Raw genomic sequence first — 27600 nt, forward strand, 5'->3', positions numbered from 1 at the left:
GTTAGTCGAGGGGGCACGTCTCCGTCCCCCCTGATCGAGTTTTGGCTGGTGGCAGTGGATACTACTTTTTATATTCAACCGCAAATATTTTCCTATGGGATTTCCCATTGTTTTAGGTTACTATCTTTATTTAATTATTTACCGTAGCCTCGAACATACCGCCGGTTTATTTAATTAATATTAATTCTCCGGTTGGTATTTTTTGCCAAAACTTGATTCTAAAATGGCGTTTGTGTTCCCTTCTGTGACTCCAACCCAAGTCGAGACCTTTGTTCCACTTTTTGGTGGGCTTCTCCACAGAAGCCCTCCACAGTGGTGCCACTATGTCTGGGGTACTTAGGAGGGGTGGAGGGGAATTTAGGCACCCTGAACTGAGTTGCCTAGGCAACTCAAGTCGCACTCCGTCCTGATTGGCCCAAGTGGTGAGCCGGCCGGCTCACCACTTAGCATGTTTGAGTGACAGCTAGGCTGAGTGAATGGGGGTTTGCTGCATAAAAGCAGGGCTTTGGGGACTGGAACTTCAGAAGTCGCCACAGGACCTAAGAATCCGACGAGGGAGAAGCTGAGCTGCCCTGCCATGACACCACTACCGGTAGAGCCCTGCTGGACCGTCTCACCACTTTTCCCAACGACAGAGGAGATCTCCCGCCGGAGAGTCTTCTTCCTTTAACTGGTGGGGATAACCAGTTTCACCGTCTTTTTCGCTTTCCCGACCTATCTCGTGGCCGCCTTGCCCGTGCCAAGCACCCCGGCAACCGGGATACCACGTTTTACCACGACCGCGAGACAAAGGTACCACCTTTAACCGGAAAACTCCGCGGCTGGTTTCTGCCCTGGTAGTGCAACGACCTTCATCTTTCCTCCAAGTCGAGATCTTCTCTTCCCCTGGACGACGACGCAACTTGCACCCACTACCAGGAACAACTGCCACCGCTGGAGGATCCTTCCCACTTAAGGTACCGTGTCCCGCCTTGCTTCCCTTGCTACCGACTGTACGGGGTAGATTTAGCCCCCGGCTTTCGAACCTGGGTTAGCCTGGGACACCCTGGCTAAACTTTTCTAAGCCTCTCTAAACTTTTTTCTGAACCCTCTGCAAGACTTTCTAAGCCTAGTGTAACTGTGTGATCTTGGGCGCATGTGTGCTCTGCTCTCTCTAAGAGTGGGCCCAGCCTTTGGACTTTGGCTCACCAGTGACTTTTCGCTCTCTGCCTTGCTAACAGTGGTGTACCTCTTCATATTCTGTCTTTTTCCCTCCCTTTTTCACAAACATATTAGAGTGCAATCTAGTTAAGCGCTCACCTCTGTATGAAAATAAGGGGTGTTTTACTGTGACTTTTCTAATAGGGAAAAAGGGGTGTATATATCATAATAGTAACTGTGTGTAGGAGATGTTACAATAAGAGTGCTGGAGTGTTTCAACTGTGTGTTTTTAAATAAATAATTATATACTTTGTTACCAAAGCTCTGGTCAGTGTTTGCTTGTATTATTGTATCTGAGTGCCTATTGAGTATACTTTGCATACTGCCTAACTCTTCTTGAGGGAAGTCTGACTGCTCAGCCACAGCTACCAAGTAAATCTGGGTGGTACAGACTGCTACCAAGTGGGTTTACTGCCAACACCTGTAGTCTTAAATCTTTTGCAGTGGTCCCTAAGGGAACTGCACAGGTTTCTGCCTAACAACGGCTAACCATAATACCTAACACATCACCTTCCCTTAAGGTGATATCTAGGGTGAGGAGCAAGAAGCAGGACATACAGTGACATATTCACAACAAAAGGTAATGTCTATTACCACTCCTTCCCTAAAGGCACTGTGAAAACTGATTACCAACGGCTCATCAAAACACAAGACTAACCCTGAGGTGACCCCCTTTGGCGTATGAAACCTCGATGGAATCAGAACCACCCTCTCCTTGTTCCACAGATCACCAATCTGCACCCAAACCACATTACCTAGATCCCCTAGAACTATTAGCTTCTGTGAGAACCTTCACTGACCTTTATGCATCCCTCTCTGTCTTTGACCTTAACCTCACTCTCTGCAGGCCTGTTCACCTCACATACACCATTTAATCAATCATAAAGCTCTCTGGCTCTGCACACCTCCTTCAGAATTCTTTCACGCATCCCAATTTGTCTACACCTTTGACCCCAGACCTCTTCATCCAGTCAGGGCAATGACCTCAACAGGAGACATTATCCTATTGTGGCATGATGTGACAATCCTTACTAGAACACTTTTTCATGAATTACCCTATCCACCTCCATAGCCACAGAGATATAAATGACAGGTGAGCATCTGACTAAAACGCTCAACACAAGCATTCTTCTTAGAGTGATACAGGAAGGGGGGTGAAATGTTCTATCGCATGGTCATGCAGAAAGTCATCCATCTCCCCAAGCAACAATTGCAGGCGATTATCAAGGATTATCTTGCAAGGAAAACCTTCACTCCAAAATACTGATTTAAGAATTCAAATCACACACTAATTTCCTTCATTATGCACACCTCCTGCCATCACCACAACGTGCAAACACCTTTAAAGTTTAACGGCACCAAATTATCAACTTCAATGACAACCCAGACCACGTTTGGCACCAGTAATATTCACATGCGTGGTATTCTAAGGGGGGATATTCTCGATGGGTGCGTCCATAGCAGGCGTCCAAAAACCTTCCCTGATTAAACCCTTTGTTTTGTATTCCCAAGAGTAACACCAGCTGATTCCCCCTTATCAAAGTGTTTCTCTGCACGCTCAGCTCACCATATACCCTAGGTCTTAAGGTTATATTCTACTCCTTCAGGCGGCTAGCCTGACCGCATACAATGTGCCACACTTTCATACACATCGTCTGCCGTGCAGCACTTATTCCAATGATCCTCCTTATGACACTGGGAAGATTTCTTAACAGCCTGCTCTTAATCACTACCCTCAAGCTTTCTGCATGAACCAGATTACATTCTTGTGATCATCCACATATGTCAAAGCCCAATCTAAGCCCTGCATACTAGTGATCCCTTTTACTATGCTCCGGGAGACCCCATCTAAACCTTCCTTGGTAACGTTAGCTGTTAGATACCCAATGAAGATAAATGTCCCGCCCACACAGGTATGTCTTGAACTTATTCACACCACACATACACGCCAACGCTACCTTTTCTACAATGGAGTATCTAACTTTGTCCCTCTTAGTGTCCTGTTGCTGGAGGCAAATGCCACTTGAACAGTTCAGTTCCATTGGCCTGCATCAGCACTGCACCCGGAACATTTTCATTGGCATCTGTCTACACCAGGGTGTGTAGATTCTCATCAAAACCTCTCAGCATAGGTGAACACACAATCACCTCTTTGGTGTTCTGGAACTCATTCTCCCAATCAGCGGTCCACCTGAAGGTTGCATTCTTCTAGGTCAAAACTTGCAAATATTTTTATTAGCTACTTTTTTATGAACTTGTCATCCTACTTGGGAATGGTAGAGTTTTATGAGATCTCAATCTTCTTTGAAGGTTGTAGCATAGCTACAATGGCTTCCACGACATTGATTATTGGTCACAGGCTGTCCCAAATGAGCTAAAGCTCTAAATATACAAAAATAATTGAACTTGCATTTCTGGAGTGAGATTGCATCATTTAGTGTCTTGAGTACTAACCGTGGTCACTTGTCATGTTCTTTAACATCTGTTCCCCACACCAAAATGTCATCCTAATATCAACTGATATTCTGAAACACACTTGCATTGTAAATCAATCTAAATAGCATCGTCCTACAACAAAATAATCCAAAGAGTATTATGAAAGTGCTCAAGTCAATTTATTGAGGGTGCATGAGTACCCTCCATCTATACGTTGACTGAAGATCAAACATTGAAAATACAGTAGTTTCTATGATCAGTTCATTTATTTTTGGTAATGAAACTCTCTCCACCACCACACTTGTATTAAGTCATCTTAGGTTGATGCAAATTCTGATCGCTCCATGTATCTTCCACACTACTACAATAGGGCTGATCCACTCAGACGCATCTTCATACTTAATTATACCTTCCATTACAATTCTCTTCAACTCAACCTTGACCTCTGATCGCAGTGGGATGGGCTCCAACTTTCAATACCATGGGCGCAGCACCAGCTCTTAATCAGATAAAGTGTATTAGTGCTTTGGAACATCCCCTCTCTCTACTGAAAATTCTGAACTACCAGGATTCATGTTCATCACAGTCACCGTTTGATATAGTTTTGTCGGTGGGTTCCACTGCCACTTGTACAGTCAACCGGGTGTTGTGGGTCTAGTTTGATCCCCAGATTTGCCTGCACATTCCCCAAAAGAGTACTTCCTTTCTCATTTAATGCAGAATACCCACTGATCTCCAAATTCTTAACTCCATTTCTTTCATGAATTCTCCCAGAATCTCGATCAGCACATGTCCATAGGCTTACTTCAGTCTTTCTGAGTCTGCAGCATCTAAATAGTGTCTACCACACACACCTGAGCACTGACCAAAATACAGTCTGTGATGCTGTCAATGAACAGATCCATCCTGATTCAAATTATGCTAATGTTATCATGTTGTTTGGCTTGTGTAACCTCTTTGGACCGCACTGATTGCGTGTAGAACTTTTATGTCTTCCTGAGAGTTGATGCGGCACATGCTTCGAGAACAAACTTCTTGCACCACTCGTTGCTTGCAAATCCCAGTGGGGTGCCTCTTTTTTCTGCACTCCCTGCATATTGCATGTAATAAAAAAAGACACCCTTTATTATTATTGCTGAAATGATCCATACTTCTGCAGCAGGAGCAGCATCACCAGCTCAAGCCAATCAGATGTGGAGGTTAGAATGAGAAGAGGTGAATAGGAAGCAGGGGAAGATAAACAAGAGATGGGGCATAATTTGCTATACAACACACGTTAACATCTAACAGAGCAAATTGAAGAAGCCTGGGTAAACACTTCAGTGAGCAAGATATAATAACTGTTGTGACGATTCATCAGATGTCATCACTTCTCCCCAAGGAGAGGCCAGGGAGGTGAGGCCACTACCCGATAGGCCCCCTAGGGTTGGTACAATGCGGGAGGATCTCATGGGGAGGGGACCCCCCATTCTGAGGAGAAGGACAAACACCTTGTTGAATTAGACACAACATCCCAACCTAAACTTCCCAAAACGTTTACCATCTTTTAATCAACCTTGCTAGTACTTCCATTCGCTATTGTGGCATAATACCATTTACTGACTCCAGGACTGAGACAAAGAAGAACACCTGGGAGGCAGGTACTGACACAAAGAGGATGCACAGATGCAGGAAGAGCACTTCCGTGAACTCAGAGGAGCGTTCTAGCCTTCCAGGTAGAAACATACCTGTACGGACTTTAAAAACCAAAGAGGGACTTGACACAATGTCAAGCCGTCCCCGGAGCAACAGCCTTTGTGGAAGCGGTTCTGTGTGGGAGATCACAAGGGCTGGAGACAGGGACGCCGTCGGAGAAGACACGTCTCTAGCAGGTCTGACACAAGACCCTGCAAGAAGCTGCTGAGGCAGTAGCATGGACTCCAGGAGGAGGTAGACTGTGCAGTCCGTAAAAGGTGCTGATACTGCAAGGAGCTAAAGGTTGCGCAGCCGTCGCAGCGACCCCGAAGCCCAAGACAAGGCCATTGCAGACTCCAGGAGAGACCGGAGCCCAGCTGGAAGATCCCAGTGGTACGGGTGAGAGCAGGCTGACCGGTGGGGGCAAAAGAGGGTCCTGGCAACCAAGTAATGGTGCATGGGGAAACAGGGAGAAGCACCAGTGCCCTAATTTGATGAACTGTGCATGATAGGAAATCTTCCTCGTGTCAGTGACAGTACCAAAACCAATGACCACCAGAGAAGGGTCAAGGACCACAATGTGAGAGAGCAAGATAAATATCAGAGTCATCATCCTCGTGGCAGTACTTGGCAGGGTCCAATTCGAAGAAAAGACCAAAGATATAAAACAGGGTCTGGGACCCAATACCAGAAAGAGATACAAGTCATCTGTGTGGCAGTACTTGGCAGGGAAGTGAACCAAGTGGGCCAAGTCAAACTAGAATTGGGTGTTGTAGGTGTGAAGCCTGATGGAAAGAAGACCAGAGGAAGGGAGTGATTCTGCCTGGTTTTGATGAACTAAGAGCAAGATACCACGAGAAGGGAGTCACAGGATTGGCAGTAAAGACCAAGAAAGCTTGGGAAACAGAGTCATTCCCCTGGGCTGTTTGAAAGAACCGATAATTCAGACCGGCAGTAAGGTCAAAAATGGGCCTGGGCAAGGGAGTCATTCCCCCAAGCTGACTGAAAACGTGCGTCAGGATAGGGGAGACAATTTGCTGATACACCAAGAGAGATTACCAGAGTGCTTGGGACTCTAATATCAGGGGAAGGGAGCCATTCTCCCTGATAACACGTCTACTAGCAGGGGATGTTTTTAAACGAAATAAAACTCTTACAACAAATCAGGAACTTGAACCCAGGAAAAGGGAGTCATTGTCATAGTCATAGTTTCTAGTGTGAGGGTCAGAAGAACAAGTTACTTACCAACTGTAACGTTCTTTCGACTGGATGTTCCTCCCACGTATTCCTTATCTTTGAAATTCCCATAGCCAGCTTTCTGCTCTGGAAACCTTTCAGTAGAGGGCACTGCTCGACGATGGCTGTCGTGTCGATGTCCCTCGAAGACCTCAGTTTCGTGACGTTGATGTCATCACTGGTATAAATAGTTACGTGCAAACTCTGTTGCTCAGTTCCGTTTTGAAGAGTTAGGTATTGTGCAGGATGAGACGGTTACTACCCTTGAGGAAGCGCAGACTGCAACTAGAAGGGAAGTTTTACTGCGGGGAAAGACGGGAGGGGCGATAAGGAATACGTGGGAGGAACATCCAGTCGAAAGAACGTTACAGTTGGTAAGTAACTGGTTCTTCGAATGGACTGTGTCCTCTCACATATTCCTTATCTTTGATAAAGCAGTAATATGTGCAGGAGGAGGGAGTGAAAATTAGTATGTTTTAATTGTGCACAGAGTGCAATACAACTTTCCCAAATTTGGTCTCCTGGATAGTGGAGGAGTCTAGACTATAGAATCTAGTGGAGATGTGTGCAGACGACCATGTGGCAGCTGCACAGATGTCTTTTAATGGACCTCCTCTCTGGAGAGCTGACAAAGCTGCGATACTCCTGGTTGAATGAGCCCTCAGGTGTTGAGGAGGGTCTTTCCCTGCCAGTTTATAGCATTCTAGGATAGTTAGAATTATCCATCTTGAAATGGTTTGTTTAGTGATGGCTAGACCCAGTTTATGCCCTGTGTATCCCACAAACAATTGGTCTGTTTGCCCAAGTTTTGCAAGCCTGCTGATGTAGAAACTCAAAGCACGCTTTGTGTCAAGTATGTGCAGCCTTTCTTCCTCTTTCGCCGGATGAGGAGGAGGGTAACATGAAGGTAAGGTTATCTTTTGCGTAATATGAAATTCTGACACAACCTTTTGGAGTAAATTTAGCTGCACCTGAAGAACAACTTGGTCTTCATGAAAGACTGTGTGAGGGGGTTTGCAAGATAAAGCTTGTAACTCACTAACACGCCGTGCAGAAGTAATTGCCACTAGAAAAACAGTTTTGAAAGTGAGGAATCTTAGCGGGCAGGACTGAAGGGGTTTAAAAGGAGTACCCATTAGAAATGTCAAGACTAAGTTAAGGTCCCACAGGGGGACCTGAAATGCAGTTGGGGGGTAAACATTGGTCAACCCTTTAAAAAACGGAATAACCAAGGGTATTTTGAAGTATGAGGGTTCCTCAGCAGTGCGTTTAAAAATGGACAGCGCTGCTAGGTAACCTTTGACTGTGCCAATCTGGAGTCCTAAATTTGCAAGGTGTAAAAGGAAAGATAGCACCATTGGTTTATTACATGAAAAATGGTCCACATTTTTATCTCTACACAAGCTGCAGAATTTGTTCCAACGGCAGCGGTATAGTGATTTGGTGGCTGGCCTTCTGTTTGTGTTGCTGGAAATGCAGCGGAGGGACAGGGCCTTCATATCCTTGTCCTTTATTGCTTTATCATGCATGTTCTGTCTTGTTTTCTGTGCAGGAGTTCATGTGGGGCACCTGGTGGTGCGGCTCTTCCTCTTTTTGGTTTGGTGAACAGACCCTTGGGATACCCTTATGGCACCCATGGGAGGGAGTACGACCCTGTACTTCTAGTGTATGTTTTTGGGCAGCTGTGTGTGGCCCACAGAGCAGGGTACGGGCTGGTGGAAGCTCTCTGCTGAATTGACAGGTGCCCTGCGCATCCTCCATTTTGGGATGCCCAGGCCCTGTAATTGGAATAAGTGGATTCCTGATAGGAAACAAGATGCCCCTGTGGCCTCTTGCTTTCTATTGCCTTTTACCTTACTTTTCCCGAAGTCCCGGGAAGCCCTGACTCTTTCCCTTCCCCCTGACTGGCTGTTGGGTGGAAGTTCCATATATGGTGTTGCGGGGAAGTCCAGGCCAGACCAGCTGGAGCCTTCCCAGTGACTGTATGTTGTGGGTACACCCTGTGGGTGGGACCTGGGTGAATGGAGTGGATGACCAATATGCACTTCTTGTTATGGGTGTCTAGTTTCTGGTATGTGACACAAAGACTGAGACAGCCCTGCCCAAAACTGGTATGGATGCAGTGCGTAGTGCTTAATGTTTGGGTACTTGTCCGAATCCACATTCTGTGTTGTGAGTGTCTGGATGGAGAAGAATGGCCTGAATGCACTGCGAGCCGATTGGCTGCCTGACTGCCCTTCTGAGTGATTGGTTGCCTGAGTATGACCCAGCAGAGTGAATGGGAGATCAACAGTATATCTGGGGCCTCTCACTGCTAGACATCGTTCAAAAGCTGAAGTTGAAACTGATGCTCAAATTTGAAGCCCACTGGAAGAAGAAGAACCACTGCTGTGATCTGAAAGCTGCTGTGCCCTCAAGGAACTGATCCAAGAGAGGACCTGGCTAGGATACCTCTTCCCGAGCTATGAGGGACCATCGTGCACCAGCTGATCTTTGCCAAAGTTCCCTGGTGGACAGACCTACGAATGGCTGCCAACCGGAGAATGGGACTGCCGAGGAGAACAAGGAGAAGCACCGGACAGCCGTCCACCGTCGCCGACCGGAGCCACAGTGCTCCCTTTGCCTAAGAACATTTCGATCCAAGGACTCCCTTGTTCATCACCGTCGACCGATTTCGTCCTGCCGGTCAAGGCCGCTGACGACCAAGGAGAATCCGCCAGTGGGTTTCCTGCCACCCGAAGACCTCTGAGACGCCAATGAAGCTACTGAAGCCAGCTGTGGCCCTGTCCCGTTCGCTGACGTCAGACGCCAACGACCCCACGCCCTTGCTGGCCCAAAGTTCTTCATTGACACTTTGCAGCAACAAACACTTGTTGTCAAGGTGCACTGCACGCCTCAGCTTGCAGGACGTTTTCAACTGATCGGCAACGAGCACCGCAAGAATCGAAGCTGCTGCCCCAAGGACAGTGTTCACCCTTTTCCCTCTTGGGATCTCGACGATCTGCGACTCCTGCCTTAAAGGGTATCGCTCATTGGTGTTGTAGAACTATTTACAAGGAAATAAGACTCTTGTAAACAATATATGGACTGGGCATGTACGATATATCTTTATTTACTGTGTGCCCAGGTGGGGAGTCCTCATACAGAACTGTGCCTGGTGGTAAGGGCTCAGTATTCTGCCTATTGTTCTAACAAACTGCTTTTCCTCCTATGCCTATTGTTGGTTCCCCTTATTAACTGATTTGTGTGACATTTGACCAAAGTACAGTTGATGCACTTTAATGAAATCTGATAGTAATTGTGGTACCCCGTAGAACTGTGTATATATTTGCGATTGTGGATTAACTGAGCACAAAGTGAGTTATTGTGATTGTGTATATAACCTTAAACCTTAATTATATAAAGACTGTTTTCACTAATACAGTGTGTGGACATTCCTTTGTGGGTGCTTGGGGACTACACTGTGCTTAAGAACAAGCCTGCATCACCACCTGAGAGCTAGGCCTTGATTGCTTCCCCACGTTTTACTAAATAGAGAATCTTGGCTATGGTGCTCTGTGCCTCTCCTCTGCCATATAGAGAGCAGGAGTACAGATACCCCCCCTGGTGCTTTTCACTGGCCGAAAGCAACACCTCCATTATGTTGTTCGGGAGGTCCCAATCTTTGTACCTCAGCCTTTCAGAAACCATGCGTGAAGGCTGAGGGTCCAGATATCCGGATGGAGTACCTGACCCTCCTCTCGTGAGAGAGGATCCTCTCTTTTTGGAAGACAAATCAGAGGACAAATGGACATGTCCAGAAGGTCCGGGTACCACGTTCTCCTAGCGTAATCCGGGGCAATTAGGATCATGGTTTTCCTAAACATTTTCAACCTCCTTATTACATGAGGAATGACGGGGACTGGAAGAAAAGCGTAAAGGAATTGATAATGATAATGATGTGTTATTTATATAGCGCCTTAATCCAAAGCGCTTTACAGAGCACATATTTGCATACAATATCTCCCAACCGAAATTGGATACTCCCAGTCCACAACAAACCCATCTCCTAGAGCTCCTCTCGGGGGAAATTCCCTGGAGTAGTAGAGCTTGCACCTCCTGTTGGCATTCGTTGCAAACAGATCCATTTGAAGGGCTTCCTGAGCTAGTTCCCACTTGTGGGATACTGTGCTCTGTCTGCTCAGAGCGTCCGCCATGGCGTTCATCTCTCCGGCTAGGTGTACTGCCGACAGAGAGGTCCCTTCTTGTATTGCCCAAAACCAGAGCTGCATTGCCTCTCTGCACAGTGGTAGTGACCCTACATCCCCTCTTTTGTTGAGGTAGTACATGGCCACTGTGTTTTCCGCCATTATCAGGACATTCTTTCCCCGTACAGAGGGCAAAAAGGCCTCAGCGCTAGCCTGATTGCCCTCAGCTCTAAAAGATTGATGTGCAGCTTGGATTGCAATGGAGCCCAACGATCGCTGATGGTCAAATCGTTGGTATGGGCTCCCCACCCCGTGAGTGAGGCGTCCGTCACTACTGCTATCTCTGGTCATGGTTGCCAAAAGAGTTCTGCCTGAAGATGTTTTCTCGAGAAGCCCACCATTGAAGGTTCAGAGCAACTTTGTTCGACATTTGAAGGAGATGTGACATTTTCCTAGAGAATTGTGACCACTGGGTCCTGAGAGTCCACTGGACGGATCTCAGACAGGCCTGAGGCAGGATCCCATCAGGCCGAGCAACCTCAGAAAATCGAAGGTGGGAAGATATTGGGCATTTTGGAACTTTGTCACCATCTGTAAAATGTTGTGAGCCCTCACCTCTGGTGGCGAGGTTTTTCCCAGGAAAGTGTCCAGGATTGCTCCAATAAACTGGATTTTCTGAAATGTACCATATGGGACTTCTTGAAGTTGAGGGAGAAGCCCAGCCTGTGGAGGGAGTGGCAAACAATGTCTACATGATTCTGAGCTTGTTCTCTGGAACTTGCTCTGATCAACCAATCGTCCAGGTAGGGGTAGATGTGAATCCCCCCTCTCCTGAGACTTGCTGCCACAACCACCATTAGCTTGGTGAAGACACTCCGGCGGCGGTAAGCCCAAATGGCAGAACCCGAAATTGATATTGAGAGCTGCCAATGGTGAACCTCAGGTACTTTCTGTGCTTCAGATGTATTGGCACATGAAAGTAAGCAATCCGTAGGGCCAGAGATACCAACCAATCCTTGAGTTGGAGGGCCTGAAGGATCTGAGAAAGTGTGACCATCTTGAACTTGTCTTTCCTTAGAAACTTGTTCAATTCTCGCAAGTCCAAGATGGGTCTCATTCCTCCATCCTTTTTCGGAATTAGAAAATATGGAGAGTACCAACACTTATTCCTCTCCACCACAGGTATCGGTTCTATAGCACCTTTCTCTAGCAGGTCCAACATTTCCTGCCTGGGTCTGGAAACATCAAAGAGTTGTTCCCTGGTGGATGACTGAGGTGTGTGTAGGAAAGGCAGGCAGTAACCTTGGACAACTGTTTCGAATGCCCAAACATCTGAAGTAATAGCCTGCCATTCTGTCAGATGTTGAGTTAACCTGCCTTCTACTAATGTCTTGTGATGTAAGACCTCAGAGGGGTTTTGGGGCGGCTGAAGCAGATGCTGAGGGTAAAGCAGCACCTGCAGATGCAGACTTCATACCCTTGCCCCGTCCACCACGGGTGAATCGTTTCTGTCCCCTTTGAGCTGGCTGTCCTCTGCCTTTTCTGAATGCAGAGCAATAGCGACAGGACCTACCCCTCCAGGGCGTACCTGTGGGCGGTTTGAAGTTGGTCTAATTGCAGCTCCAAGGGATTTGGCCGCCACTTTGGAAGTATGCAACTTCTCCAAACTGTCATCAGCTTTTTTACCAAATAGATGGGTGCCGTCAAAGGGCATATTCAGAAGTCTGGATTGCACATCACGAGCAAATCCAGACTTCCGCAACCACACAAATCTTCGGATTGGGGTACTAGCCGCCATGGCTCTGCTTATGCTGTCAACAGAGTCGAGAACGGTTTGGAGGGATTTACAAATTGCATCCTTCACGTCTTTGATAATATTCCAGAAACCGTCTCGTTCCTCCCCTTCTGGGAGACAGTCAGTTGCCATTGAAGCACATTCCCAAAGGGTGTGGCTGAATCTTGCCAGCGTGCATGTGGCGTTTGCAGACTTTAGCGCCATGCTGCATGCCGAGAAAACCTTCTTGGCTATGGCGTCAACCTTTTTATCGTCACGACCCTGCAGGATTGTGGGATATGCAATTTGTCTTCCTGACGATATTGCAGCTTGAACAATCAAGCTTTCAGGGGTTGGATGTTTAGACAAGTATGGTGGGTCTGCAGATGAAGCTCTATATTTCGCAGACAACATTTTGCTAATTGCTGGAATGACTTCTGGCGTTTCCCAATTGCTGGACACTTTTTTCTGCAAAGCTTTGTGAAAAGGAACTATAGGATCCTCTTGTGGTCCTCTGTCAAGTATGTCCGTGACGTCATCTTGCTCATATATAGGTGCAGGTCTCGCCCACCCCATATATTCCATTACTCTGTTCATGAGAGACCTATAATTACTCTCAGCATGTTCCCCTGGTTCAGGCTTGCTAAAATCTATCTCAGGGGAGGTATCTATTCCACTTGCTTCCTGCAAGGAATCTTGTAAATCTTTCAACCTCACTTCTTCAGAAATCAGCTCCTCTGGAATTTGGGTTATAACTCTTCTAGACCAAAAGGTCTTTCTAGATCTGAATCCTCACCTTCCTCAAAAATTGAGGATAGAATTTTGAAATAATCAGAGCATGGAAGTGGTGTGTAGCCCTTTTCCAAAGAGGGAGGAGCTATAGAAGTCATTACAGGAGGGGCTAAACTGGTCACAGTTGATGAAGAAGTCATTGACCTCGACAGATTAGTAATTTGCCTCGATGACGTCGATGGCATTGACAACGGCTTCGATTTCTTCGATAAAAGCATCGAGGATGTCGAAGTGATCGACGTCGACAGGGTTGACATACGAGGTGCGAAAGATTTCTCTTTCATCAGAGGTGCCGAAGGCGTCGATGTGTAGGTCGGCCTCAATGTGTGGGTCGCCCTTAAAGTGTAGGTCGGCGTTGATGACACAGTTATCGGCATTGATGTGTGAGTCAACAGTGCCGACGTCTTGTGCGTCGAAGAGGCTTTGGCTCGACTCGAGGGTCCATGATGATCCCGAGGAATATATTTTGCCGAGGTTGACGACTCACGGCTTTTATCTCTACCACGTTTTTTTCCTGGGGTATCACCTCTAGGTGTCTCCAAGGAGGGCAAGGCCGCATTCTCGAACACCTTCATCACCATTTTTCAAAATTTCCACCCACTGAGCTGGGGAGCTGTTTTTAGTGGGACATGTTACTTTCTCCAGGGAACCGGAGGATGATGTGGAAGGCAATCTGAGACGCCTTTTTTAGTAGGTCTCGAAGCGGATGAATGATGCGATCGCTGCGGGACCTCGATCAGGAGTGTTTCTTTCGATGAGGAGGCGGCAGTCGTGACTCGTCTGAGGTAATTTTAGTAGGGGTAATAGATTTAGTAGGCCCACCTCTCTCCAGCTTCCCTCTGCGCTCCCTTACGGCTTTTGCCGTCATTGAAAGGCACTCCTCACATTCCGAACAGGGATGCTCTGCCCCTAGGCACCATAGACAGACCCTGTGGGGATCTGTCAAGGACATCTTTGCCTTACAATCTCGACATTTTTAAAAGCCGGATCGGGGCATGGATGGAGCCGACGAAGAGTCCATCTCTTACTCGAGTATTCGTATAATTTTTGACAAAAAGTCCAAATTTTTTGTTCTCTTTCCCAAACCGAGCGTCACGTTCCCGAAGCTCATGAAGTGCGGAAATACAGAAATGAGCAACGGACGCTGCGCACAACTATTTATACCAGTGATGACGTTGGGACAGAGGCATTTGGGGGACATTGACTCGACAGTCATCGACGTGCAGCGCCCTCTACTGAAAAGTTTCCGGAGCAACAAGCTGGATATGGGAATATCAAAGACAAGGAATACGTGGGCGCACACAAGCCATTCGAAGGAGAAATTACTCACCATAATCTTTCTATGGATTCTTCTCTCGCAGATTCCTCATCTGATAGATATCCCCATCCAGCTGTGCTGCTTCGTAAAACTTCAACAGGTTAAGTAGTGGACCTCCGAATCATCTCTCTTGCCCGGTGCTCGATCGTCGGCTCCGGACATGACATCAGGCGGCGTACATATACTGCTTCACTATGCCCCATATGTCAGTTCCCCCTTTTTTCCCCGTGCTAGAACGCTGCAGAGGAAACAATGACAAATGAGCCTACAAAAACTTGCGAAAGGGAAACATCCCAGAAACAAAAAAGCTTTGAAAAACCTTTTTTTAGAATCAAATGCATTTTCTTTTTAATTCAAACAACAAGCCAGATAGGAGCAGTCATATCATAGCCATCACCAGGTGTCTCTTCGCTTAGATATGTGCGCCACAGACTTTGAGTGGCTATGGACAGGAAGGGTGTGCAGGTAGCTGTAGGAGAAAACTCCATAGAAAGATCATTACTGTGAGTAATTTCTCCTTCAATTAAGTGCTTTTATCCTGCAGATTCCTCATTCCTCATGTGATAGACTGCCCAAGCAGTTAAGATCAAAGAGGTGGGCAGAAAGTGTTAAAGTAGCAGATTTTGCAACACAGACCTACCAAAAAGTCAGCCCCGCAGGCAACACCCAGACAACAGTGTCCAGTAAATGTGTGCAAGGATGACCAAGTGGGCGCACAACAAATGTCTGTAATGGGGACTCCCCTCTGTAAGGCCGTAGAGATCGATACTCCTCTCGTTGAGTGTGCCCTGAAGCCTAAAGATAGCTCTTTGCCTGAAGACTGGTAGCACTCCGCGATGCAAAGGATGATCCACTGTGATAGTCTGCTTAGTTACAGGCAGACATTTGCTCGACAAAGAATGAGCCACGAACAGTTGATCAGATTTCTGGAACTCAGAAGTCCTAGCGACATAAAAGCTCAAGGCTCTTTTGGGGTATAAGCAATGAAACCGCTCCTCCTCCTTAGAGGGATGTGATGGAGGGTAGAAAATTGGCAGGTCTATGGCCTGAGAAAGGTGGAATTCAGATACCACTTTAGGAAGAAAACCAGGTCTTACTTTAAGGGAAACCTTTTCCCGAAAGAACCGAAGAAACAGGGGCCTGCAACACAAAGCATAAAGTTTGCTAACTCTCCTGGCTGAATGTATTGCAACCAGAAAGACTGTCTTCAAGGATAGCAGCCATAATGAACAGGAATGCATGGACTCAAACGGAGCCGCCATCAAGAACGTTAGAACCAGATTAAAATCCCAGTCTGGGACAACAAAGGGAGTTGGCAGAAACTTATTCCATGAGGCTAGGGAGTTAGGGCCGCTATCCGATAGTCCCCCTGGGCAAGTTGATCTCATGGGGGAAGGGGGGAATACTCCCTCTGGGATATAGGGAGTACATTATGGGATAACGCAGAATAATACACCCTCACCCACCTTTCTTCCTTCACCTTCTATTCCTTCCTATGATTACATAAGTTCCCCCATGTATCTATGTTATAGCACTAGTACCACCAGTACTGGGACGAGGAAGATTAGGGCCAACTCCACTGAACTATTTCCTCAAATTACTGAGATGTGCAAGAGCAAGACTGACTCCATTTAACCATCACTTCAATATACTGAGACGAGGAAGACGTTGTGAAGCAGAAAGAACTCACAAGACTATCTCATTGAGCAGTCTAGCTTTTATGTTCCATGGAACTTAAAAAGGGAAGAAGGACTAACAATATTGTCAGTTCTTGCCTGGAGGAACTGTGAGCAAGGTTAAAGTACTGCAGTCAGAAGCACAGCCTGCCGGGGCTGACCGGGATGTGACGGGGACGAAGATGGCGTCCCTACCTGCTACGAAGAGCACCGGAGATCAGAAGTTGGGAGAAGCGGAGCCTCCCAATGCAGAAGTGTGCTGCAGGACGGCCCAGCAGGTATGTGCAGTCCAGCTCCCAGAAAGTTCTGGGGAGCCGTTTATGGCAGCGCAGCAACAGTTGAGAAGTCAGAAACAAGGTCGGAAAACACAAAGAGGCCAGGGGGCTAGGCGAGAGACCTTGTGCCCACACTTAAGGTACGGGTGGCACGGCGACCTCTTGAGGGAGAAGGAAACCAGCATAAAGGGGTCTGAGATCCAAGAAAGAGAAACACAGGGACAAGGGTCTGGGACTCGAGAAGCCTGTGTCAAGGGGTCGAGGACCCAAGAAAAAGAAACCAATATGAAGGGGTCTGGGACCCAAGAATAAGAAATTGTGAAAACTGGGTCAAGAGCCCTTTAGAGGAGAAAGAGAATTCCTGGCAGTGGAGTTTACCAGGGATACTGTGAAGAACCAGTCAAGTATACTCAAGGGTCAATGATCCAACTGTGTATGATGACAAGGTCCTCCGACAAGTCCTCTTCTTTAACACAGTACCTAGTAAGGTCAAATACCAGGTTTGTCCAAGTGTATCACTGAATGGCTCATCAGGGGCGTAAAAAAGGCCAGGGGAAGGGAGACATTCACCCTACTTTACGGAACTGTGAAAATAAGCCTGACAAAGGCCAGGGGAAGGGAGACCTTGGCCCTACTTTGTGGAACTGTGAAAATCGGCCTGAGAAAGGCCAGGGGAGAGGAGGCAGTCCACCTACTTTGTTGAACTGCCAATCATATAGAACTTTACGTGTCCAGAGGAAGGGAAACATATTTCTGGACCAAGACGACAGTAAACAACTTTAGTTTGTTTTTAAGTGTAAGGGATAGAAGTAGGATTTTGACACTGGATGGTGGACTCTTTATTTCCAGACATTCTGACATTTTCCTTAGCGTTTTAGTTGAGGCAGGGAAACCCCGCTTAAAGTTAGGAAAAGATAGGGTTTTCTCATGCCATCTGTGTGTCGGTCTCCTCCTTCCACACCCTTTCAACATGTTGAGCATCTTTGACTTTACTATGTTCAATTTCTGAAATTTGTATTGATAATGATTTGTAATACTTATGTGTAATGATAAAATATGTTTTTAACCATGATTAGTTGGTGAAGACAGTATGCAGTGATTTGTTCAACCTATATTATTTAATCAGGTTGCAAATTGTCATAAAAAGAGGGAGGGATAGCCTACCGATCTTGAATGTTGTAATTTTTGGTGATATTCCCTTGTATTGGGGTAGGTGCACCCAATAAAAAAATTAAAATACAGGGAAGACCTTGTTTTGAACAGAAACTATTCTATGCCATCAAGAGTAGCTCATGGCCTCCAATTTCCATCTGGAAGTGCAATCCAAGGTAGCAGACATGCCCTTCGACAGAGAGTACCTGTTCAGTAAGCAGGTGAATGACACACTTCAAGCAATCAAGGTGCACATCGACACTGCCCCATTCCCTCAGCATGTTGGAACAACGGTGTCAGTACTTTCTGCCCCGCAAGACATGTTTTTCAAGGACATCGTATGACTGCAGGCCTTTCTACTGCTCACAGTGCTACAGGTCCAACACCTACGCTGCATCGGACAATACACACACACACACACACACACACACACACACACACACACACACCTCCAAACAAGCCTGACCATTCTCCGATGCACCACTCCACTGTAAGGCGTCTCTGTAAGCTTGAACAGTGGCGTTCCATCACCACAGACAAGTGGGTGTTGTCACTTATCCAGAAGGAATACAGACCAGAATTCATCAGGCACCTGCCCTCTGTTCCTCCTGTGCCAAAGGTTGATGAAGCACTTGGCATTACTGCTGCAAGAAGTTCAGCCTCTCCTCTAAAGAGGACTATCGAGTGTGGCTCTCTTTAATAATAAGGTCAAGAGATATACTCAAGATACGTTTATGTCAAGAAAAAAACTAGAGGCAAGAGAACCCATTCTCTATGTGCGCCTCATCAACAAGTTCCTGTATGCTCAAACCTTCAAGATGATCACCATAGAGCATATTCTAACACAGCTGCAGGAAGGGAATTTCCATTTGTTCTTGCCCACGGGGAGAACTCGTTTTTCTATCACTCCTACAAAATGTAGGGTGATGAGACGATGGTCCATTAAAGAACAAATATAACAATTGTGTTTCTTATAAACCTGAATGAGATTTATGAACTGCCGAAGTAACCATTCCGGAGTGTTAGAATGTTCCCTCAATCCTAAGAAGAGCAAAAGGAATGTTAGATTTCAAATGTAGCGTTTTGCACGACTGGCACTTTAATATTAACCCCATTGCACTTTCCTTGCATTATTTGTACATGTTGAACATCTTTGACTTTGCAATGTTCAATTTCTGAAATTCTTTGAGTGTTGATAATGATTTTTAAAAAGTATGTGTAGTAATCATAAAATGTCTTTTTAACCGTGATCAGTTGGTGAAGACAGTGATTTATTTGACCTGCATTATTCCCTCAGGTTGCAAATTGTCCTAAAAATATGGAGGAGTAGCCCACCGCTCTTGTATGTTGTACATTTTGGCATACAATAGCGCAGTTCCCCATCTGCTTGAATCCAGTATCCACGATATCCACCGCCACAGAAATTGCGTGGTCTGAAGCGGCCACCCACTCACGAAGGAGGGTGAAAGATTTGTCTTTCTTGTCATCGGGAAGGAAATCTAATATCAAACCAAAACTACCAGTCAGAGCGGGACAGGATAGTGTGATGAATCCAATGGACTCATCACTGATACCCTGGCGGTGACCTCCTCCCATGTGGCCACGGGATATCAGCCGCTACATGATCCTGACTGTGGGGGCGGATGTATGAGGGGGGGGGGGAATACAACCTTCGGGGAGATGTCATGGCTTCATTGGATGAGACATGATATCCTCAGTTTTCCCTTGACCATAATCCTCTCATACCCAATACTCATAGCCTATTGCCATATCCCTACCCCTTTCCTTTGGAAGAACAGAAAATATTCTTGACCAAAGTATGCAAACCAAATTCCCAACTTTGGTCTACCAAGTGGAAGTAATGAGAATGCCTTCATCGGTTCTATCTATTCATCACCCAGAACTGCTTTACCATCCAGGCATGTTGAAAGTGATAATACAAACTCATTTTTATCACACATCAAAATTGGACTCCTTATCCCAGAATCCTCTGAATACTGGGACGAGGTAGAGGAGAAGAGCAGTGCAGAGCGTTCTAGCTGCTGGCTGAAAACACCTAACCCGGGAGATTGAAACAACCCTAGCCCAGTGTCAAGGGCTGCTGTGTATGGAGAGAGAATGGTCCAACTCTCTGTGAGATATGAGGTCCCAAACAGGGGTGGTGGAGCCACGCGGCTCACAGCAGAAGAAAGGAAACTGGAAGAAGATTGTTGTTGCATTTCCTTCAATGTAATCTGAAAGCTGTCCAGTCTGTCGAGGACTGATCCAAGAGAGGACCCGGCTAGGAGACCTCTCCCCGAGCTACAAGGAACCATCATACAAAAACTGCTGTTTTTTATCGAGGCACCCTGAAAGCCAGTTCTGTGAGTCTGACGTCCGGAGAAGTGGTCCGTCGAGAATCCTCAAGAGAGCGCCTGGTCATTGAGGTCATCTAAGTCCATGGACGTTTACCAGGGTTTGGAAGATTTCCATGACCGCTGGAAGCCAAGTCGAATCGTGTCGTCCAGAAGAGGGGACGCCTTAACGCCGTGCTGCTCGAAACCCCCCGAGCCAAAAAGCTCTGCATTACCTAACAACATTTGAAAGAGGGCTCCCATGCCATCACTGCCGACCACTTTGTCCCGCTGGAGAAAGACGAGGTCGCCAGCTACCGGGGAAAGTCCGCTGGTGGGTTTCATGCCACCAGAAGCCGATCAAGACGTCCCGACGATACTGACGGAGTGAAGATCCGAGGTCCAGCCCGTGGTCGAGTCCTGTTCGCTGAAGATATCCTGAGGTACGTGCTGCTGCTGCAGCACCGACAGGCCAGAGGACCGCCGAACGCCACTCCCGACACCGCTGCCAGACCTGCATCCATCACTGAGTCTTATTTGCGGTGCCGAACACTTTGCATAAAGGTTTACTGCACACCTCATCTTCCCAGGACTTCCACGATCGATTGAAAGGCACAGCGAAGGTCGAAGTTGCAGCATCACTGCAAGTGCTCCACTTTTCCTCGAGGTTCTCGACGCCCAGTGGCTCCTGCTTGAAAAGGAATCCACCCTCGAAGTATACCGTCAACGAACTGTCAAAGAAACTCTCCCACTTCAGGTACATTAGGATGGTTGAAATTTTTAACCAGGCGCAAGGCTTATTGAGCATTTATGGACTGGGCTTGTTAATTCTCTCATTACAGGTTGCCCAGGTGGGGGGATCCTCATTCAGAATTGTGCATCTCTATCCAAAGAAAGCATTCTGCGATTGTTTGACTTTAACCTGCCTTCCTTCCTTATTGTCTATGTTGAGACACCTTACTGAACGATTTGTATGCTCAATTATAAGTGTCAGCAGTTGATGCATTTTAAAGGAATCTAAAAATTAAGTGTGGTACCACACAGCATTGTATAGATTAGCCATTATAGAATTACCAGAATACAAAGTGTGTTATTGAATTGTGCATATAGATCTTTTAACCTTATTTTTATATAAAGAACTGTGTCAGCACATAACAGTGTGTGGACATTCCTTTGTGGGGCTTTGGGACTCACTGTACTTAAGAATCAGCATCCATCAGCTCATGAGAGCTTAAACCTTGCTTCCTCGACCAAAGCTACCTTGGTGAGGTTCTCTGTGCCTCTACTCTGCCATATAGAGGGCAGAAGTACAGATACCCACTCCAGTCTTCACATGTGGCGAAAATCCTGGAGGGCTGCTGGGCGGCTAGGCCCACTGACTTCGCTGTAGGCTTCAATGGCTGTAATTTCTGGTGGGCATCACCAGATTTTCGCCACAAACAGGGTTTTTTCATCAAAAGGCATGCCCAGAAATTTAGCTTGGGCATCATGCGCAAAGCCAGACATCCTCATCCAAGAGTGGCACCTATTTACTGCACTTGTGGCCATGGACCTGCCCACACTGTCAGCTGTGTCCGGTTGCAACTGCAGGATCTGGCGTGACTCTTCCCTGCCTTCTGTCACCAAAGACAGGAAGCTATCTCTCATACCCCCCTCAACTGCATTTGCCAGAGCAACCACAGTCCCTCAAGAAATTACGCCAGGGTACAAGAAGCATTTACTGCATGAAGGGCGAGGCAGCCCAACGCAAACACCTTCTTCCTCCAAGCATCCAGTCTCCTGCTGGCAGGTGAAAGAGAAGGATCGGAAGACTTCACATTTGAAGGCCCAGCCTGCAACACTTTTAAGATGGATTTCTGAACTCTGACCTGGTGGGCAGAGGTTCAGAAGGCCAGCCTAGTTTCTTGGAACAGGGTAACCTTCTGGAGAAGCCAGACCAATCAAGGTAGTATTGGCGGCGGTCAAGACTAGGTCTCAGATGGGGTGAGGGTGACTGAAAGACCTCAATGAGCACACAGTAAAGGACACTTACAAATCACTCCCAGTTAGGTGTGTATATATATATTCAGTGAAAAAACTTTGTTAAAGGGACGTCATGGTTCCAAGTAAAACCGAAAACCCCATGAAATCCGCCAGTTATGCTAAGCTAAGCAACCATAACTCGCGCCACCACCGTGCACTGCTAAGACTAGCACCCACGACATCAAAGATGACATCACAAATGTCATTGATGACATCACTGATGACATCACATGTCTGTCTCCCTCTTTTTTCCTTTACTGATATATCTAGGCCACATGGTTTTCTTCAGTAACAGTCAGGAACTAAAAAATTGTAAACGTACTATATTTGTAGACTTATCCTTCAAGTATGTTCTTACAGTAATTCCCTTAGGGTCCAGTCATATTATATGAAACATATACATAGGGGAAGACACAAGCTTGAAAGACAGCAATCCTTTCTGTGCATGAAGATAATCAGTAGAGTTATCAGCACTTTCTGATAGTTCTGTTGTTTTTTTTATTATTGTACTTTCCCTGTATATGCTCATATTTGTATACATTGTACTCACACTACTTTCCTTAGGGTCCAGTCACATCATGTGATACAAATACATAGGGTAAATAGCAGCTTTGAAACAGAGCAATCATTTATTTGCATAAAGATAATCAGTTAGGTTATGAATTGTTTCTGCTATTACTTCTGCTTTTTTGCTTACTTCACTTTCCCTGTAATACCCATATTTGTATGTGTTATTGTGTCTGTGTTTTGTCTGTAATAATGCAATTATGTAAAACATGGGTTTTATTAGCTACTTATTACATATTTCACAGTAGGCAAAACTGTAATAAGAAAACAGTTATTTCATTATTCAACAAATCAACATTATGAATATTATACCTTCATCATGTATGCTGCACACAATGCCTATGTTTCTGCATGAGTAGCTTAGTATACTGGATATAACTTAATAATAGAATGCTATTTATATCAATGCATTGCTTAATGCACTAATTAGCTCATGATATTTATTCCAATGATCCTTGACACTCTTCACTTTCACTGAATTTCATAGGTTTTTAGTAGCGCAACTTAACCATAACGTCCATTTAATAACGTTTTTTCACTGAATTTCATAGGTTTTTAGTAGCGCATCTTAACCATACCGTCCCTTTAATGTTTGTTTTACTGAATTTCATAGGTTTTTAGTGGCGCAATTTAACAATAATATCTCCGACTTTATGTACATGTAAAATAGAACATACTGAACCCCCTTTACTGAATTTGATGTCCGCAAAAAAAGCACCACTACCCAAAAAGTCTGGGGGGTATGTTTAATTGTTATATCATAACATATGAACATTTTACAAATTCACAAACCAGCACACATACACATTAAATGTAGTAATAAATAAGAAGTGTAACCAATATATATAACACATTAACCATTCATTTAAATACAATATGTTCTAAAATGGAATATACCAAAAGAAGAAAGATAGTCTTCCAACATGATTACCTCACAGAAACTCCACAACTAAGAGCAACAGCAGATCTACAGACCAGTAAGAACACACTTTGCCAGAAGCTAGTAAGTGTACTGCATTTTACTCATATATTTGTAAACTTTCTGTATTAGAAAAAAAGAAATGATATTATGGTTTTTTTCTCACAGAAATGTCTAGTACTCTGGAGTGGCTACAGGAGCATTTCCCACGTGAGGAAATGTCTGAAGATAGCGAACCTAATGGTAGACACTTTACTATATAAACCAATTAATAAATATTATTTTATATACATTTAACATATACATGTCTTTTTGTACAGACCAATCAAAAATTGAAAATACTAAAGAAAAAGAAGTATTGGATAAGACTCTCCAGCACATAGAAGAAAAAAATGGCCCTACTCATGGCAAATTTTAACAATTTAAAAAACTTTGTGAGGATCACTTGAAACAAACAACTACATATCATTGTCCCACATGTACCTGTCCCCCCTCACCATATCCCAGTCAATTATCCCCAAACCCTCTGCATGAACCAAAATGTTTTGATGAGACTTCCATCCCTTCTTCACCTCATATAAATCCTATTGAAACCCCCAATTCTCCTGTTTTTGTTTCAGTTTCTGCCTCACCTTCTCCATCGTAAATTTAACATCCATATAAAATAAAGTAAAATTATTATATTGTGTCCTAATTCATTTCTTGTCTTTTTTTAAAAAGCAGTTCAGGTGTCCGCGGAAAGCGCGGGTGTCCGGAATGTCCGTAAAGAAACGAAAATGGGAGCGTCTGTGACAGGTTTCCCCCTTTCTCACCTGTTTTCGTTGTCTGATGACTTCTTTAGGAGAAGTCTTCTTTCGTATGGTACGAGTCTTATACAAGCCCGCTCGGCTGTCCTCGGCTTCCAGTGTTCGTTCTGCTTCGATGTCCGGGATCAAGGGAAAACTCCAGGAAATTCAGAAAAAGGATATGGAGCATGCAGAGGCGGTGCAGGGGTTCCGGGAAGGGCTGGATTAGAAAGAGGGAAGGTAGATTGGAAGAAGGGGTTCCAGGAACCAGGAAACCACAGAATAATACAAGGGAGAGTACGGAGCACACGTCCGGTCACAGCTAACAGTAGCGTTGAGACGCGCGGGGCCGCTGGGGTGTGGCCTCTTTATAGAGTACGCTGCCTAGAACGTGAAGACTGGTGAGCAGCGTTCTGAGCTTGCAGCCATGTTGGTAGTAGTATGGAATGTAATCCCCGACGTGTCAGGGACCAGGAGGCCCAGAAAGGGAGAGTTTGATGGTTCATTTCAGCGTCCTAAGGACACTATATCTGTCCATAATGTTCGCATGCAAGTTGAAACTGTTCGCAATCAAACTACCACATGCGGTGTCCTGAAATGTTCGTCAATAAACAAAATGGAGGTGTTCTGAGGACGCTAGACCTGTCCGTATTCTTCACAAGCGAGTTGAAACTGTTCTAAGAACACAGGCAATATCCTGAAATGTTTGTAAATAAACAAAATGGGGGTGTCCTAAGGACGCTATACCTGTCTGTATTGTTCGGAGGCAAGCTGAAACTGTCCTAAGAACACACACAGTGTCCTAAAATATTTGTAAATAAACAAAATCGGGGTGTCCTCAGGACGCTAGACCTGTTTGTGCTGTTCGTAAGCATGTTCAAACTGTTCTAAAAACACATCAAGTGTCCCGGGATGTTCGCAAATAAACAAAATGGGGTTTCCTGAGGATTCTATGCCTGTCCATATTGTTTGCAAGCGAGTTGAAACTGTTCTAAGAACAAACACCTGTCCGTAACTGTTCGTTTCACTTGTGACGCATTTTTAATTAGTTTCAGGACCCGAACAGTGTCCGTAGAACACCAACGCGCATGAGCAAAACAGTTTCAGCGTATTTGATGTCCTGCGGACACCCGCTCCCTTCGCGGACATGTTCGCGAAGCAATCATATGACCGCACCCACGCTGAGCGTGTGTTCTGACTGCGAACACTGTTCGTGTCCCCGAACAATTTAAACCTACTTTTTCAAGCAATCCACAATATTTTTCAATAATAACTCACCGTAGCACAAGTCCCACATAGTAATCCTGAGTTTCTACATACTTTTTGAACCTTTTTTTGGTGTTCGATCTGTCCGCGGACAGCGTGCATGCCCGCGAATGGCGCACAAGCACCCCTATAAAAGGCCACACCCTAGAGCTCATTTTCATCTGAAACCTGATGGCATCCATGTCTGCAGTACTGCCACCTGGTGCTACATCTGCCTCAGCACCACCCCCACCCCCTCCACCACCACCACCTGTCCAAGGGCCTGAAGAGGGGAACAGGAGTGAGGATGCAGAGGAGGATGAAGAGGATGATGAGAATGAGGTAGAGGAACTCCCTACTACCAGCACTCGGCGCAAGTCTTGGGTGTGGCGGTTATTTACCATTCATGGTAATGTTCCTAAGGTGCGTGCAAACAAAGTCACTTGCAAAGAGTGCAAAATGGTACTCAGTCGCGGGAGGGCTGGTTCATACAGCTTTGGGACAACTACCATGAAGCGACACCTAAAGTCATTCCACACTGGGGCCATCGCAAGGTTGTACCTTGCGAGGTGTGTGGTAGGTTGACTTCCTCTATTTCATCCTCAGTTTCCGATCCTGTCACCACAAGGAAAACTCCTGTGGGACAGCGTATTCCTCAAACTGCCTCACAGGCCATATGCAATACTGATGACCCTTACCTTTCTGTGTATGTACTGCGACGCAGTACTGTGCAGGGGGGAGAGACTTTGAAGTGCTTTTGAGGCTCTGGTCTCAGAGCACGAGAAGATCTGCTCACTACCCAAGTAAAACCCACAATCTACATCTTCCTCTCTCCACCCGCCCTTTCTTATCCCCGTGGTTGGTGTCCCCCACTTACCCTCCTTTTCCCTCCTCTCCTAGTGTGTCGTGTATAAAAAAAAACAAAAAATATAAAACAAAAATCAACAAAAAAAAAAGAATTTTTTCAGAGCCGCCTTTCACAGTTTAAAAAATAGAAGTGAAAATGAATGAAGCAGGGCACTGTGTATTTTTTAGTAGTCCGCGGACAGTCTGCGCACATGTAAAAACTTTGGGGTGCTGCCCTATCATAACCATTGCAGGTTTGTCTGGGAGGAAGAGGTGGCTCTGAAAAGAGCCTTTTGGTGGTGTTTGTTTGTGTTTGAAAAATTTGAAATGCTCAACACCTACTACAAAATGGATGCTGTAATTCCAAAAAAGGTCGCAATGCATTTTGTACATTTCTCAGAAAAATCTGATTGCCAGCATAAGTAAGATGGACTCCATCTCTGCGAAAAATGTATGTACTACGAAACATAATATTTCATTGTGAAAAGAGGACATGCCAAAATCTCTTAGAAAGGCACACACAGCCTTATTGACATTGTGCCTTGCTTTCTCCATTTGTGGACCAAATGAAGAAGAACAAAGCCACATTTGTCTCTGTGCAATCCGTGAAAAAATTACTTGAGAATTTGGAAACATGTCCATGACCTTCCAAACTCCTTTCATTGCAAATTGCAAAGAAATTCCAGACACATGTCCTAAACTGTTCCCTCCACAATGAATTACAATCATGTTTGGATGTTGCTCTGTCTCCAAAGTAGCACAGAGAGGTAGCAAGTCCAACCACTTCATTCCACGTACTCCATGCCAGTGCACTTCCACATGTGGGAATCCAAGTTCTACAGCTACTCCACAGCTTTCTACATGCACCTTCAACCAATGTATCCACAAGTCTCCCAAAATCCAAACAATCTGTTTTCTGAAACACACAGCCATAACTATCTGTTCTTCTCTCAGTAAAAAGAGTATTTGAGAAACTCTCTCCTGGCACAACACACCTACTAAACTTTACTGACCAATTCCTTGCTCTGCTCATTCTCATTTGCATGCCTCCCACCCCAAAATACCCGGATGTAACACGCGGTGTCCGCGGACTACCGCCTTGTCCACGGACATATTGTAAGATGGACAGTCCTTCTACCATTTTCATTTCACTTTCTGTGCCA

At 45.6% G+C, this 27600-nt stretch overlaps 1 protein-coding gene across 1 annotated transcript in view; it reads right to left on the bottom strand.

Moving 5' to 3' along the window:
- LOC138583120 (cholesterol transporter ABCA5-like) overlaps positions 1 to 27600 on the bottom strand; it is a 3134767-nt gene that overhangs the window by 817820 nt on the left and 2289347 nt on the right. The window lies entirely within an intron of this gene.

The sequence above is a fragment of the Ambystoma mexicanum genome, chromosome 3q, assembly GCF_040938575.1.
Source record: "Ambystoma mexicanum isolate Mex_15411 chromosome 3q, UKY_AmexF1_1, whole genome shotgun sequence".
Taxonomy (NCBI): Eukaryota; Metazoa; Chordata; class Amphibia; order Caudata; family Ambystomatidae; genus Ambystoma; species Ambystoma mexicanum.